Source organism: Lissotriton vulgaris, unplaced genomic scaffold, assembly GCF_964263255.1.
Source record: "Lissotriton vulgaris unplaced genomic scaffold, aLisVul1.2 SCAFFOLD_376, whole genome shotgun sequence".
Taxonomy (NCBI): Eukaryota; Metazoa; Chordata; class Amphibia; order Caudata; family Salamandridae; genus Lissotriton; species Lissotriton vulgaris.
Genome location: NW_028248804.1, coordinates 272897 through 291289, shown reverse-complemented (window position 1 = coordinate 291289; position 18393 = coordinate 272897).

The window sequence follows — 18393 nt, the reverse complement described above, 5'->3', positions numbered from 1 at the left end:
CTTCCCCTGCACTTTGCATGTTGGGCTCTGATACTCAAGATGGATTGGTATTAAGGATAATCTCTATTTTTGTATCCCCACCCACTTTCAAAAAGGCCCCTATGCTTTGAGTGGTTCAGAGTCCTTTACCATTCCCCCTCCTACTTGCCTTACAAACACAGATAGTAACCTACTGCATAACTTCTGAAATCTCATCCTCCTATGTGGTCAGCATCCACAAGGACAATTGGTCTACTGGTGCTCTGACATCATAAAGCTAAAGCAAGAATGTTGTCTGACCTGAGGGCCACTCTGTTGCCTAGCAAGCTGACATCCTAAAGCAAAAACAAGATGTGGTCTGACATGAGGGCTGACATGAGGGCCACTCTGTTGCCTATTAAGCAGTAGGATACATTTATCTTGGTAATTAAATGAGTAGTAGGGTAGATAGGATGCCCTACTGCAAACTAAGATGTTAAGATGAAAGAAAATGGGGATTTTTTTGAGACTTCTGAATTTGTATGAACGTACGTTTGAGCATAAGAGTCTCAACTTAACTATTGCTGAACTGGTATGAATTGGCTAAAATGATGATGGTAAATATGCTATTCATCGTTTTTATTATTCCCATTAACTGTAGCATAACCCTTCCTCTCTCAACTTATCAGCTGGCTTAATTGCTACCAGTGTACCATATCCTAAAACAAATGAATTGAGAAGGGTTCACTGCCACTTGGCTGGTAAAAATATCAATATATCTATGTCCCAATGTATGTGCTACAGTTGTTTAGAGAGTGTTAGCAAGTGAGGCGTAGGATTCAAAGAAGTATGGGAGTTTAAAAACACAAATTTGGATTTGATTTTCTAATGAGCTTTTGATTTTCACAATAATATAGACTCCATAGTATTGATATGTTTACCCTTTATAAAAATTGTGCTAACAGTGGACTTTTCCATCTGCAGATTATACTGAATGACCAGCAGTGGCAGTGTTTCACCACAGAATTTCTCTGCCTTGCCGAGACTTAAGAAAAAAAAAAGCAAGTGTTTCGGCATACGGCATCATTTGACCAATTTATATGGTAGGTAAAACTCACAATCATTCCTTTAGGCATTAAAAAGATGTTCACAGCATTTGAATTTCCTCATAACCTTCTAGTGGGAGCCTGTGCCTGAATATATTTTCTGTCAATATGGAAGTAATATGGATCACATTGTGTTGGTCATGATAGTTAACAAAAACTGACTGCCTTCAACACTACTAAAGCCTGCTTTAGATCCTGGTGCTAGCAATGTTCCATTTGAGGAAGTTGCTGCCTTTGAGGTTGAAATGCACTATCTCACTTTAGAACGATAGTGTTTCCTTCTCACGGAAGAAAGCTCATTTAACCTCTTCCCCTGCACTTTGCATGTTGGGCTCTGATACTCAAGATGGATTGGTATTAAGGATAATCTCTATTTTTGTATCCCCACCCACTTTCAAAAAGGCCCCTATGCTTTGAGTGGTTCAAAGTCCTTTACCATTTCCCCTCCTACTTGCCTTACAAACACAGATAGTAACCTACTGCATAACTTCTGAAATCTCATCCTCCTATGTGGTCAGCATCCACAAGGACAATTGGTCTACTGGTGCTCTGACATCATAAAGCTAAAGCAAGAATGTTGTCTCACCTGAGGGCCACTCTGTTGCCTAGCAAGCTGACATCCTAAAGCAAAAACAAGATGTGGTCTGACATGAGGGCCACTCTGTTGCCTATTAAGCAGTAGGATACATTTATCTTGGTAATTAAATGAGTAGTAGGGTAGATAGGATGCCCTACTGCAAACTAAGATGTTAAGATGAAAGAAAATGGGGCATTTTTTGAGACTTCTGAATTTGTATGAACGTACGTTTGAGCATAAGAGTCTCAACTTTACTATTGCTGAACTGGTATGAATTGGCTAAAATGATGATGGTAAATATGCTATTCATCGTTTTTATTATTCCCATTAACTGTAGCATAACCCTTCCTCTCTCAACTTATCAGCTGGCTTAATTGCTACCAGTGTACCATATCCTAAAACAAATGAATTGAGAAGGGTGGTACAAACACAGATAGTAACCTACTGCATAACTTCTGAAATCTCATCCTCCTGTGTGGTCAGCTTCCACAAGGACAATTGGTCCAATGGTGCTCTGACATCATAAAGCTAAAGCAAGAATGTTGTCTGACCTGAGGGCCACTCTGTTGCCTAGCAAGCTGACATTTTAAAGCAAAAACAAGATGTTGTCTGACATGAGGGCCGCTCTGTTGCCTATTAAGCAGTAGGATACATTTATCTTGGTAATTAAATACGTAGTAGGGTAGATAGGATGCCCTACTGCAAACTAAGATGTTAAGATGAAAGAAATTGGGGCATTTTTTGAGACTTCTGAATTTGTATGAACGTACGTTTGAGCATAAGAGTCTCAACTTTACTATTACTGAACTGGTAGGAATTGGCTAAAATGATGATGGTAAATATGCTATTCATCGTTTTTATTATTCCCATTAACTGTAGCATAACCCTTCCTCTCGCAACTTATCAGCTGGCTTAATTGCTACCAGTGTACCATATCCTAAAACAAATGAATTGAGAAGGGTTCACTGCCACTTGGCTGGCAAAAAGATCAATATATCTATGTCCCAGTGTATGTGCTACAGGTGTTTAGAGAGTGTTAGCAAGTGAGGCGTAGGATTCAAAGAAGTATGGGAGGTTAAAAACACAAATTAGGATTTGATTTTCTAATGAGCTTTTGATTTTCACAATAATATAGACTCCATAGTATTGATCTGTTTAACCTTTATAAAAATTGTGCTAACAGTGGACTTTTTCATCTGCAGATTATACTGAATGACCAGCAGTGGCAGTGTTTCACCACAGAATTTCTCTGCCTTGCCGAGACTTAAGAATAAAAAAAGAAAGTGGTCCGGCATCATTTGACCAATTTATATGGTAAGTAAAACTCACAATCATTCCTTTAGGCATTAAAAAGATGTTCACAGCATTTGAATTTCCTCATAACCTTCTAGTGGGAGCCTGTGCCTGAATATATTTTCTGTCAATATGGAAGTAATATGGATCACATTGTGTTGGTCATGATAGTTAACAAAAACTGACTGCCTTCAACACTACTAAACCCTGCTTTAGATCCTGGTGCTAGCAATGTTCCATTTGAGGAAGTTGCTGCCTTTGAGGTTGAAATGCACTATCTCACTTTAGAACGATAGTGTTTCCTTCTCACGGAAGAAAGCTCATTTAACCTCTTCCCCTGCACTTTGCATGTTGGGCTCTGATACTCAAGATGGATTGGTATTAAGGATAATCTCTATTTTTGTATCCCCACCCACTTTCAAAAAGGCCCCTATGCTTTGAGTGGTTCAGAGTCCTTTACCATTCCCCCTCCTACTTGCCTTACAAACACAGATAGTAACCTACTGCATAACTTCTGAAATCTCATCCTCCTATGTGGTCAGCATCCACAAGGACAATTGGTCTACTGGTGCTCTGACATCATAAAGCTAAAGCAAGAATGTTGTCTGACCTGAGGGCCACTCTGTTGCCTAGCAAGCTGACATCCTAAAGCAAAAACAAGATGTGGTCTGACATGAGGGCTGACATGAGGGCCACTCTGTTGCCTATTAAGCAGTAGGATACATTTATCTTGGTAATTAAATGAGTAGTAGGGTAGATAGGATGCCCTACTGCAAACTAAGATGTTAAGATGAAAGAAAATGGGGCATTTTTTGACACTTCTGAATTTGTATGAACGTACGTTTGAGCATAAGAGTCTCAACTTAACTATTGCTGAACTGGTATGAATTGGCTAAAATGATGATGGTAAATATGCTATTCATCGTTTTTATTATTCCCATTAACTGTAGCATAACCCTTCCTCTCTCAACTTATCAGCTGGCTTAATTGCTACCAGTGTACCATATCCTAAAACAAATGAATTGAGAAGGGTTCACTGCCACTTGGCTGGCAAAAAGATCAATATATCTATGTCCCAATGTATGTGCTACAGTTGTTTAGAGAGTGTTAGCAAGTGAGGCGTAGGATTCAAAGAAGTATGGGAGTTTAAAAACACAAATTTGGATTTGATTTTCTAATGAGCTTTTGATTTTCACAATAATATAGACTCCATAGTATTGATCTGTTTACCCTTTATAAAAATTGTGCTAACAGTGGACTTTTCCATCTGCAGATTATACTGAATGACCAGCAGTGGCAGTGTTTCACCACAGAATTTCTCTGCCTTGCCGAGACTTAAGAAAAAAAAAAGCAAGTGTTCCGGCATACGGCATCATTTGACCAATTTATATGGTAGGTAAAACTCACAATCATTCCTTTAGGCATTAAAAAGATGTTCACAGCATTTGAATTTCCTCATAACCTTCTAGAGGGAGCCTATGCCTGAATATATTTTCTGTCAATATGGAAGTAATATGGATCACATTGTGTTGGTCATGATAGTTAACAAAAACTGACTGCCTTCAACACTACTAAAGCCTGCTTTAGATCCTGGTGCTAGCAATGTTCCATTTGAGGAATTTGCTGCCTTTGAGGTTGAAATGCACAATCTCACTTTAGAACAATAGTGTTTCCTTTTCACGGAAGAAAGCTCATTTAACCTCTTCCCCTACACTTTGCATTTTGGGGTCTGATACTCAACATGGATTGGTGTTAAGGATAATCTCTAGTTTTTGTATCCCCACCCACTTTCAAAAAGGCCCCTATGATTTGAGTGGTTCAGAGTCCTTTACCATTCCCCCTCCTACTTGCCTTACAAACAGAGATAGTAACCTACTGCATAACTTCTGAAATCTCATCCTCCTATGTGGTCAGCATCCACAAGGACAATTGGTCTACTGGTGCTCTGACATCATAAAGCTAAAGCAAGAATGTTGTCTGACCTGAGGGCCACTCTGTTGCCTAGCAAGCTGACATTGTAAAGCAAAAACAAGATGTTGTCTGACATGAGGGCCGCTCTGTTGCCTATTAAGCAGTAGGATACATTTATCTTGGTAATTAAATAAGTAGTAGGGTAGATAGGATGCCCTACTGCAAACTAAGATGTTAAGATGAAAGAAATTGGGGCATTTTTTGAGACTTCTGAATTTGTATGAACGTACGTTTGAGCATAAGAGTCTCAACTTTACTATTACTGAACTGGTAGGAATTGGCTAAAATGATGATGGTAAATATGCTATTCATCGTTTTTATTATTCCCATTAACTGTAGCATAACCCTTCCTCTCGCAACTTATCAGCTGGCTTAATTGCTACCAGTGTACCATATCCTAAAACAAATGAATTGAGAAGGGTTCACTGCCACTTGGCTGGCAAAAAGATCAATATATCTATGTCCCAGTGTATGTGCTACAGGTGTTTAGAGAGTGTTAGCAAGTGAGGCGTAGGATTCAAAGAAGTATGGGAGGTTAAAAACACAAATTAGGATTTGATTTTCTAATGAGCTTTTGATTTTCACAATAATATAGACTCCATAGTATTGATCTGTTTAACCTTTATAAAAATTGTGCTAACAGTGGACTTTTTCATCTGCAGATTATACTGAATGACCAGCAGTGGCAGTGTTTCACCACAGAATTTCTCTGCCTTGCCGAGACTTAAGAATAAAAAAAGAAAGTGGTCCGGCATCATTTGACCAATTTATATGGTAAGTAAAACTCACAATCATTCCTTTAGGCATTAAAAAGATGTTCACAGCATTTGAATTTCCTCATAACCTTCTAGTGGGAGCCTGTGCCTGAATATATTTTCTGTCAATATGGAAGTAATATGGATCACATTGTGTTGGTCATGATAGTTAACAAAAACTGACTGCCTTCAACACTACTAAACCCTGCTTTAGATCCTGGTGCTAGCAATGTTCCATTTGAGGAAGTTGCTGCCTTTGAGGTTGAAATGCACTATCTCACTTTAGAACGATAGTGTTTCCTTCTCACGGAAGAAAGCTCATTTAACCTCTTCCCCTGCACTTTGCATGTTGGGCTCTGATACTCAAGATGGATTGGTATTAAGGATAATCTCTATTTTTGTGTCCCCACCCACTTTCAAAAAGGCCCCTATGCTTTGAGTGGTTCAGAGTCCTTTACCATTCCCCCTCCTACTTGCCTTACAAACACAGATAGTAACCTACTGCATAACTTCTGAAATCTCATCCTCCTATGTGGTCAGCATCCACAAGGACAATTGGTCTACTGGTGCTCTGACATCATAAAGCTAAAGCAAGAATGTTGTCTGACCTGAGGGCCACTCTGTTGCCTAGCAAGCTGACATCCTAAAGCAAAAACAAGATGTGGTCTGACATGAGGGCTGACATGAGGGCCACTCTGTTGCCTATTAAGCAGTAGGATACATTTATCTTGGTAATTAAATGAGTAGTAGGGTAGATAGGATGCCCTACTGCAAACTAAGATGTTAAGATGAAAGAAAATGGGGCTTTTTTTGAGACTTCTGAATTTGTATGAACGTACGTTTGAGCATAAGAGTCTCAACTTAACTATTGCTGAACTGGTATGAATTGGCTAAAATGATGATGGTAAATATGCTATTCATCGTTTTTATTATTCCCATTAACTGTAGCATAACCCTTCCTCTCTCAACTTATCAGCTGGCTTAATTGCTACCAGTGTACCATATCCTAAAACAAATGAATTGAGAAGGGTTCACTGCCACTTGGCTGGCAAAAATATCAATATATCTATGTCCCAATGTATGTGCTACAGTTGTTTAGAGAGTGTTAGCAAGTGAGGCGTAGGATTCAAAGAAGTATGGGAGTTTAAAAACACAAATTTGGATTTGATTTTCTAATGAGCTTTTGATTTTCACAATAATATAGACTCCATAGTATTGATCTGTTTACCCTTTATAAAAATTGTGCTAACAGTGGACTTTTCCATCTGCAGATTATACTGAATGACCAGCAGTGGCAGTGTTTCACCACAGAATTTCTCTGCCTTGCCGAGACTTAAGAAAAAAAAAAGCAAGTGTTCCGGCATACGGCATCATTTGACCAATTTATATGGTAGGTAAAACTCACAATCATTCCTTTAGGCATTAAAAAGATGTTCACAGCATTTGAATTTCCTCATAACCTTCTAGTGGGAGCCTGTGCCTGAATATATTTTCTGTCAATATGGAAGTAATATGGATCACATTGTGTTGGTCATGATAGTTAACAAAAACTGACTGCCTTCAACACTACTAAAGCCTGCTTTAGATCCTGGTGCTAGCAATGTTCCATTTGAGGAAGTTGCTGCCTTTGAGGTTGAAATGCACTATCTCACTTTAGAACGATAGTGTTTCCTTCTCACGGAAGAAAGCTCATTTAACCTCTTCCCCTGCACTTTGCATGTTGGGCTCTGATACTCAAGATGGATTGGTATTAAGGATAATCTCTATTTTTGTATCCCCACCCACTTTCAAAAAGGCCCCTATGCTTTGAGTGGTTCAAAGTCCTTTACCATTTCCCCTCCTACTTGCCTTACAAACACAGATAGTAACCTACTGCATAACTTCTGAAATCTCATCCTCCTATGTGGTCAGCATCCACAAGGACAATTGGTCTACTGGTGCTCTGACATCATAAAGCTAAAGCAAGAATGTTGTCTCACCTGAGGGCCACTCTGTTGCCTAGCAAGCTGACATCCTAAAGCAAAAACAAGATGTGGTCTGACATGAGGGCCACTCTGTTGCCTATTAAGCAGTAGGATACATTTATCTTGGTAATTAAATGAGTAGTAGGGTAGATAGGATGCCCTACTGCAAACTAAGATGTTAAGATGAAAGAAAATGGGGCATTTTTTGAGACTTCTGAATTTGTATGAACGTACGTTTGAGCATAAGAGTCTCAACTTTACTATTGCTGAACTGGTATGAATTGGCTAAAATGATGATGGTAAATATGCTATTCATCGTTTTTATTATTCCCATTAACTGTAGCATAACCCTTCCTCTCTCAACTTATCAGCTGGCTTAATTGCTACCAGTGTACCATATCCTAAAACAAATGAATTGAGAAGGGTTCACTGCCACTTGGCTGGCAAAAAGATCAATATATCTATGTCCCAATGTATGTGCTACAGTTGTTTAGAGAGTATTAGCAAGTGAGGCGTAGGATTCAAAGAAGTATGGGAGGTTAAAAACACAAATTTGGATTTTATTTTCTAATGAGCTTTTGATTTTCACAATAATATAGACTCCATAGTATTGATCTGTTTACCCTTTATAAAAATTGTGCTAACAGTGGACTTTTCCATCTGCAGATTATACTGAATGACCAGCAGTGGCAGTGTTTCACCACAGAATTCCTCTGCCTTGCCGAGACTGAAGAAAAAAAAAGCAAGTCTTCCGACATACGGCATCATTTGACATATTTATGTGGTAAGTAAAACTCACAATCATTCCTTTAGGCATTAAAAAGATGTTCACAGCATTTGAATTTCCTCATAACCTTCTAGTGGGAGCCTGTGCCTGAATATATTTTCTGTCAATATGGAAGTAATATGGATCACATTGTGTTGGTCATGATAGTTAACAAAAACTGACTGCCTTCAACACTACTAAACCCTGCTTTAGATCCTGGTGCTAGCAATGTTCCATTTGAGGAAGTTGCTGCCTTTGAGGTTGAAATGCACTATCTCACTTTAGAACAATAGTGTTTCCTTCTCACGGAAGAAAGCTCATTTAACCTCTTCCCCTGCACTTTGCATGTTGGGCTCTGATACTCAAGATGGATTGGTATTAAGGATAATCTCTATTTTTGTATCCCCACCCACTTTCAAAAAGGCCCCTATGCTTTGAGTGGTTCAGAGTCCTTTACCATCCCCCCTCCTACTTGCCTTACAAACACAGATAATAACCTACTGCATAACTTCTGAAATCTCATCCTCCTATGTGGTCAGCATCCACAAGGACAATTGGTCTACTGGTGCTCTGACATCATAAAGCTAAAGCAAGAATGTTGTCTGACCTGAGGGCCACTCTGTTGCCTAGCAAGCTGACATCCTAAAGCAAAAACAAGATGTGGTCTGACATGAGGGCTGACATGAGGGCCACTCTGTTGCCTATTAAGCAGTAGGATACATTTATCTTGGTAATTAAATGAGTAGTAGGGTAGATAGGATGCCCTACTGCAAACTAAGATGTTAAGATGAAAGAAAATGGGGCATTTTTTGAGACTTCTGAATTTGTATGAACATACGTTTGAGCATAAGAGTCTCAACTTTACTATTGCTGAACTGGTATGAATTGGCTAAAATGATGATGGTAAATATGCTATTCATCGTTTTTATTATTCCCATTAACTGTAGCATCACCCTTCCTCTCTCAACTTATCAGCTGGCTTAATTGCTACCAGTGTACCATATCCTAAAACAAATGAATTGAGAAGGGTGGTACAAACACAGATAGTAACCTACTGCATAACTTCTGAAATCTCATCCTCCTGTGTGGTCAGCTTCCACAAGGACAATTGGTCCAATGGTGCTCTGACATCATAAAGCTAAAGCAAGAATGTTGTCTGACCTGAGGGCCACTCTGTTGCCTAGCAAGCTGACATTTTAAAGCAAAAACAAGATGTTGTCTGACATGAGGGCCGCTCTGTTGCCTATTAAGCAGTAGGATACATTTATCTTGGTAATTAAATAAGTAGTAGGGTAGATAGGATGCCCTACTGCAAACTAAGATGTTAAGATGAAATAAAGTGGGGCATTTTTTGAGACTTCTGAATTTGTATGAACGTACGTTTGAGCATAAGAGTCTCAACTTTACTATTACTGAACTGGTAGGAATTGGCTAAAAGGATGATGGTAAATATGCTATTCATCGTTTTTATTATTCCCATTAACTGTAGCATAACCCTTCCTCTCGCAACTTATCAGCTGGCTTAATTGCTACCAGTGTACCATATCCTAAAACAAATGAATTGAGAAGGGTTCACTGCCACTTGGCTGGCAAAAAGATCAATATATCTATGTCCCAGTGTATGTGCTACAGGTGTTTAGAGAGTGTTAGCAAGTGAGGCGTAGGATTCAAAGAAGTATGGGAGGTTAAAAACACCAATTTGGATTTGATTTTCTAATGAGCTTTTGATTTTCACAATAATATAGACTCCATAGTATTGATCTGTTTAACCTTTATAAAAATTGTGCTAACAGTGGACTTTTTCATCTGCAGATTATACTGAATGACCAGCAGTGGCAGTGTTTCACCACAGAATTTCTCTGCCTTGCCGAGACTTAAGAATAAAAAAAGAAAGTGGTCCGGCATCATTTGACCAATTTATATGGTAAGTAAAACTCACAATCATTCCTTTAGGCATTAAAAAGATGTTCACAGCATTTGAATTTCCTCATAACCTTCTAGTGGGAGCCTGTGCCTGAATATATTTTCTGTCAATATGGAAGTAATATGGATCACATTGTGTTGGTCATGATAGTTAACAAAAACTGACTGCCTTCAACACTACTAAACCCTGCTTTAGATCCTGGTGCTAGCAATGTTCCATTTGAGGAAGTTGCTGCCTTTGAGGTTGAAATGCACTATCTCACTTTAGAACGATAGTGTTTCCTTCTCACGGAAGAAAGCTCATTTAACCTCTTCCCCTGCACTTTGCATGTTGGGCTCTGATACTCAAGATGGATTGGTATTAAGGATAATCTCTATTTTTGTATCCCCACCCACTTTCAAAAAGGCCCCTATGCTTTGAGTGGTTCAGAGTCCTTTACCATTCCCCCTCCTACTTGCCTTACAAACACAGATAGTAACCTACTGCATAACTTCTGAAATCTCATCCTCCTATGTGGTCAGCATCCACAAGGACAATTGGTCTACTGGTGCTCTGACATCATAAAGCTAAAGCAAGAATGTTGTCTGACCTGAGGGCCACTCTGTTGCCTAGCAAGCTGACATCCTAAAGAAAAAACAAGATGTGGTCTGACATGAGGGCTGACATGAGGGCCACTCTGTTGCCTATTAAGCAGTAGGATACATTTATCTTGGCAATTAAATGAGTAGTAGGGTAGATAGGATGCCCTACTGCAAACTAAGATGTTAAGATGAAAGAAAATGGGGCATTTTTTGACACTTCTGAATTTGTATGAACGTACGTTTGAGCATAAGAGTCTCAACTTAACTATTGCTGAACTGGTAGGAATTGGCTAAAATGATGATGGTAAATATGCTATTCATCGTTTTTATTATTCCCATTAACTGTAGCATAACCCTTCCTCTCTCAACTTATCAGCTGGCTTAATTGCTACCAGTGTACCATATCCTAAAACAAATGAATTGAGAAGGGTTCACTGCCACTTGGCTGGCAAAAAGATCAATATATCTATGTCCCAGTGTATGTGCTACAGTTGTTTAGAGAGTGTTAGCAAGTGAGGCGTAGAATTCAAAGAAGTATGGGAGGTTAAAAACACAAATTTGGATTTGATTTTCTAATGAGCTTTTGATTTTCACAATAATATAGACTCCATAGTATTGATCTGTTTACCCTTTATAAAAATTGTGCTAACAGTGGACTTTTCCATCTGCAGATTATACTGAATGACCAGCAGTGGCAGTGTTTCACCACAGAATTTCTCTGCCTTGCCGAGACTTAAGAAAAAAAAAAGCAAGTGTTCCGGCATACGGCATCATTTGACCAATTTATATGGTAAGTAAAACTCACAATCATTCCTTTAGGCATTAAAAAGATGTTCACAGCATTTGAATTTCCTCATAACCTTCTAGTGGGAGCCTGTGCCTGAATATATTTTCTGTCAATATGGAAGTAATATGGATCACATTGTGTTGGTCATGATAGTTAACAAAAACTGACTGCCTTCAACACTACTAAACCCTGCTTTAGATCCTGGTGCTAGCAATGTTCCATTTGAGGAAGTTGCTGCCTTTGAGGTTGAAATGCACTATCTCACTTTAGAACGATAGTGTTTCCTTCTCACGGAAGAAAGCTCATTTAACCTCTTCCCCTGCACTTTGCATGTTGGGCTCTGATACTCAAGATGGATTGGTATTAAGGATAATCTCTATTTTTGTATCCCCACCCACTTTCAAAAAGGCCCCTATGCTTTGAGTGGTTCAGAGTCCTTTACCATTCCCCCTCCTACTTGCCTTACAAACACAGATAGTAACCTACTGCATAACTTCTGAAATCTCATCCTCCTATGTGGTCAGCATCCACAAGGACAATTGGTCTACTGGTGCTCTGACATCATAAAGCTAAAGCAAGAATGTTGTCTGACCTGAGGGCCACTCTGTTGCCTAGCAAGCTGACATCCTAAAGCAAAAACAAGATGTGGTCTGACATGAGGGCTTACATGAGGGCCACTCTGTTGCCTATTAAGCAGTAGGATACATTTATCTTGGTAATTAAATGAGTAGTAGGGTAGATAGGATGCCCTACTGCAAACTAAGATGTTGAGATGAAAGAAAATGGGGCATTTTTGAGACTTCTAAATTTGTATGAACGTACGTTTGAGCATAAGAGTCTCAACTTAACTATTGCTGAACTGGTATGAATTGGCTAAAATGATGATGGTAAATATGCTATTCATCGTTTTTATTATTCCCATTAACTGTAGCATAACCCTTCCTCTCTCAACTTATCAGCTGGCTTAATTGCTACCAGTGTACCATATCCTAAAACAAATGAATTGAGAAGGGTTCACTGCCACTTGGCTGGCAAAAAGATAAATATATCTATGTCCCAATGTATGTGCTACAGTTGTTTAGAGAGTGTTAGCAAGTGAGGCGTAGGATTCAAAGAAGTATGGGAGTTTAAAAACACAAATTTGGATTTGATTTTCTAATGAGCTTTTGATTTTCACAATAATATAGACTCCATAGTATTGATCTGTTTACCCTTTATAAAAATTGTGCTAACAGTGGACTTTTCCACCTGCAGATTATACTGAATGACCAGCAGTGGCAGTGTTTCACCACAGAATTTCTCTGCCTTGCCGAGACTTAAGAATAAAAAAAGAAAGTGGTCCGGCATCATTTGACCAATTTATATGGTAAGCAAAACTCACAATCATTCCTTTAGGTATTAAAAAGATGTTCACAGCATTTGAATTTCCTCATAACCTTCTAGTGGGAGCCTGTGCCTGAATATATTTTCTGTCAATATGGAAGTAATAAGGATCACATTGTGTTGGTCATGATAGTTAACAAAAACTGACTGCCTTCAACACTACTAAACCCTGCTTTAGATCCTGGTGCTAGCAATGTTCCATTTGAGGAAGTTGCTGCCTTTGAGGTTGAAATGCACTATCTCACTTTAGAACGATAGTGTTTCCTTCTCACGGAAGAAAGCTCATTTAACCTCTTCCCCTGCACTTTGCATGTTGGGCTCTGATACTCAAGATGGATTGGTATTAAGGATAATCTCTATTTTTGTATCCCCACCCACTTTCAAAAAGGCCCCTATGCTTTGAGTGGTTCAGAGTCCTTTACCATTCCCCCTCCTACTTGCCTTACAAACACACATAGTAACCTACGGCATAACTTCTGAAATCTCATCCTCCTATGTGGTCAGCATCCAAAAGGACAATTGGTCTACTGGTGCTCTGACATCATAAAGCTAAAGCAAGAATGTTGTCTGACCTGAGGGCCACTCTGTTGCCTAGCAAGCTGACATCCTAAAGCAAAAACAAGATGTGGTCTGACATGAGGGCTGACATGAGGGCCACTCTGTTGCCTATTAAGCAGTAGGATACATTTATCTTGGTAATTAAATGAGTAGTAGGGTAGATAGGATGCCCTACTGCAAACTAAGATGTTAAGATGAAAGAAAATGGGGCATTTTTTGAGACTTCTGAATTTGTATGAACGTACGTTTGAGCATAAGAGTCTCAACTTTACTATTGCTGAACTGGTATGAATTGGCTAAAATGATGATGGTAAATATGCTATTCATCGTTTTTATTATTCCCATTAACTGTAGCATAACCCTTCCTCTCTCAACTTATCAGCTGGCTTAATTGCTACCAGTGTACCATATCCTAAAACAAATGAATTGAGAAGGGTTCACTGCCACTTGGCTGGCAAAAAGATCAATATATCTATGTCCCAATGTATGTGCTAAGTTGTTTAGAGAGTGTTAGCAAGTGAGGCGTAGGATTCAAAGAAGTATGGGAGGTTAAAAACACAAATTTGGATTTGATTTTCTAATGAGCTTTTGATTTTCACAATAATATAGACTCCATAGTATTGATCTGTTTACCCTTTATAAAAATTGTGCTAACAGTGGACTTTTCCATCTGCAGATTATACTGAATGACCAGCAGTGGTAGTGTTTCACCACAGAATTTCTCTGCCTTGCCGAGACTTAAGAAAAAAAAAAGCAAGTGTTCCGGCATACGGCATCATTTGACCAATTTATATGGTAGGTAAAACTCACAATCATTCCTTTAAGCATTAAAAAGATGTTTACAGCATTTGAATTTCCTCATAACCTTCTAGTGGGAGCCTGTGCCTGAATATATTTTCTGTCAATATGGAAGTAATATGGATCACATTGTGTTGGTCATGATAGTTAACAAAAACTGACTGCCTTCAACACTACTAAAGCCTGCTTTAGATCCTGGTGCTAGCAATGTTCCATTTGAGGAAGTTGCTGCCTTTGAGGTTGAAATGCACAATCTCACTTTAGAACAATAGTGTTTCCTTCTCACGGAAGAAAGCTCATTTAACCTCTTCCCCTACACTTTGCATGTTGGGCTCTGATACTCAACATGGATTGGTGTTAAGGATAATCTCTAGTTTTTGTATCCCCACCCACTTTCAAAAAGGCCCCTATGATTTGAGTGGTTCAGAGTCCTTTACCATTCCCCCTCCTACTTGCCTTACAAACACAGATAGTAACCTACTGCATAACTTCTGAAATCTCATCCTCCTATGTGGTCAGCATCCACAAGGACAATTGGTCTACTGGTGCTCTGACATCATAAAGCTAAAGCAAGAATGTTGTCTGACCTGAGGGCCACTCTGTTGCCTAGCAAGCTGACATCCTAAAGCAAAAACAAGATGTGGTCTGACATGAGGGCTTACATGAGGGCCACTCTGTTGCCTATTAAGCAGTAGGATACATTTATCTTGGTAATTAAATGAGTAGTAGGGTAGATAGGATGCCCTACTGCAAACTAAGATGTTGAGATGAAAGAAAATGGGGCATTTTTGAGACTTCTAAATTTGTATGAACGTACGTTTGAGCATAAGAGTCTCAACTTAACTATTGCTGAACTGGTATGAATTGGCTAAAATGATGATGGTAAATATGCTATTCATCGTTTTTATTATTCCCATTAACTGTAGCATAACCCTTCCTCTCTCAACTTATCAGCTGGCTTAATTGCTACCAGTGTACCATATCCTAAAACAAATGAATTGAGAAGGGTTCACTGCCACTTGGCTGGCAAAAAGATAAATATATCTATGTCCCAATGTATGTGCTACAGTTGTTTAGAGAGTGTTAGCAAGTGAGGCGTAGGATTCAAAGAAGTATGGGAGTTTAAAAACACAAATTTGGATTTGATTTTCTAATGAGCTTTTGATTTTCACAATAATATAGACTCCATAGTATTGATCTGTTTACCCTTTATAAAAATTGTGCTAACAGTGGACTTTTCCACCTGCAGATTATACTGAATGACCAGCAGTGGCAGTGTTTCACCACAGAATTTCTCTGCCTTGCCGAGACTTAAGAATAAAAAAAGAAAGTGGTCCGGCATCATTTGACCAATTTATATGGTAAGCAAAACTCACAATCATTCCTTTAGGTATTAAAAAGATGTTCACAGCATTTGAATTTCCTCATAACCTTCTAGTGGGAGCCTGTGCCTGAATATATTTTCTGTCAATATGGAAGTAATAAGGATCACATTGTGTTGGTCATGATAGTTAACAAAAACTGACTGCCTTCAACACTACTAAACCCTGCTTTAGATCCTGGTGCTAGCAATGTTCCATTTGAGGAAGTTGCTGCCTTTGAGGTTGAAATGCACTATCTCACTTTAGAACGATAGTGTTTCCTTCTCACGGAAGAAAGCTCATTTAACCTCTTCCCCTGCACTTTGCATGTTGGGCTCTGATACTCAAGATGGATTGGTATTAAGGATAATCTCTATTTTTGTATCCCCACCCACTTTCAAAAAGGCCCCTATGCTTTGAGTGGTTCAGAGTCCTTTACCATTCCCCCTCCTACTTGCCTTACAAACACACATAGTAACCTACGGCATAACTTCTGAAATCTCATCCTCCTATGTGGTCAGCATCCAAAAGGACAATTGGTCTACTGGTGCTCTGACATCATAAAGCTAAAGCAAGAATGTTGTCTGACCTGAGGGCCACTCTGTTGCCTAGCAAGCTGACATCCTAAAGCAAAAACAAGATGTGGTCTGACATGAGGGCTGACATGAGGGCCACTCTGTTGCCTATTAAGCAGTAGGATACATTTATCTTGGTAATTAAATGAGTAGTAGGGTAGATAGGATGCCCTACTGCAAACTAAGATGTTAAGATGAAAGAAAATGGGGCATTTTTTGAGACTTCTGAATTTGTATGAACGTACGTTTGAGCATAAGAGTCTCAACTTTACTATTGCTGAACTGGTATGAATTGGCTAAAATGATGATGGTAAATATGCTATTCATCGTTTTTATTATTCCCATTAACTGTAGCATAACCCTTCCTCTCTCAACTTATCAGCTGGCTTAATTGCTACCAGTGTACCATATCCTAAAACAAATGAATTGAGAAGGGTTCACTGCCACTTGGCTGGCAAAAAGATCAATATATCTATGTCCCAATGTATGTGCTAAGTTGTTTAGAGAGTGTTAGCAAGTGAGGCGTAGGATTCAAAGAAGTATGGGAGGTTAAAAACACAAATTTGGATTTGATTTTCTAATGAGCTTTTGATTTTCACAATAATATAGACTCCATAGTATTGATCTGTTTACCCTTTATAAAAATTGTGCTAACAGTGGACTTTTCCATCTGCAGATTATACTGAATGACCAGCAGTGGTAGTGTTTCACCACAGAATTTCTCTGCCTTGCCGAGACTTAAGAAAAAAAAAAGCAAGTGTTCCGGCATACGGCATCATTTGACCAATTTATATGGTAGGTAAAACTCACAATCATTCCTTTAAGCATTAAAAAGATGTTTACAGCATTTGAATTTCCTCATAACCTTCTAGTGGGAGCCTGTGCCTGAATATATTTTCTGTCAATATGGAAGTAATATGGATCACATTGTGTTGGTCATGATAGTTAACAAAAACTGACTGCCTTCAACACTACTAAAGCCTGCTTTAGATCCTGGTGCTAGCAATGTTCCATTTGAGGAAGTTGCTGCCTTTGAGGTTGAAATGCACAATCTCACTTTAGAACAATAGTGTTTCCTTCTCACGGAAGAAAGCTCATTTAACCTCTTCCCCTACACTTTGCATGTTGGGCTCTGATACTCAACATGGATTGGTGTTAAGGATAATCTCTAGTTTTTGTATCCCCACCCACTTTCAAAAAGGCCCCTATGATTTGAGTGGTTCAGAGTCCTTTACCATTCCCCCTCCTACTTGCCTTACAAACACAGATAGTAACCTACTGCATAACTTCTGAAATCTCATCCTCCTATGTGGTCAGCATCCACAAGGACAATTGGTCTACTGGTGCTCTGACATCATAAAGCTAAAGCAAGAATGTTGTCTGACCTGAGGGCCACTCTGTTGCCTAGCAAGCTGACATCCTAAAGCAAAAACAAGATGTGGTCTGACATGAGGGCCACTCTGTTGCCTATTAAGCAGTAGGATACATTTATCTTGGTAAGTAAATGAGTAGTAGGGTAGATAGGATGCCCTACTGCAAACTAAGATGTTAAGATGAAAGAAATTGGGGCATTTTTTGAGACTTCTGAATTCGTATGAACGTACGTTTGAGCATAAGAGTCTCAACTTTACTATTGCTGAACTGGTATGAATTGGCTAAAATGATGATGGTAAATATGCTATTCATCGTTTTTATTATTCCCATTAACTGTAGCATAACCCTTCCTCTCTCAACTTATCAGCTGGCTTAATTGCTACCAGTGTACCATATCCTAAAACAAATGAATTGAGAAGGGTTCACTGCCACTTGGCTGGCAAAAAGATCAATATATCTATGTCCCAATGTATGTGCTACAGTTGTTTAGAGAGTGTTAGCAAGTGAGGCGTAGGATTCAAAGAAGTATGGGAGTTTAAAAACACAAATTTGGATTCGATTTTCTAATGAGCTTTTGATTTTCACAATAATATAGACTCCATAGTATTGATCTGTTTACCCTTTATAAAAATTGTGCTAACAGTGGACTTTTCCATCTGCAG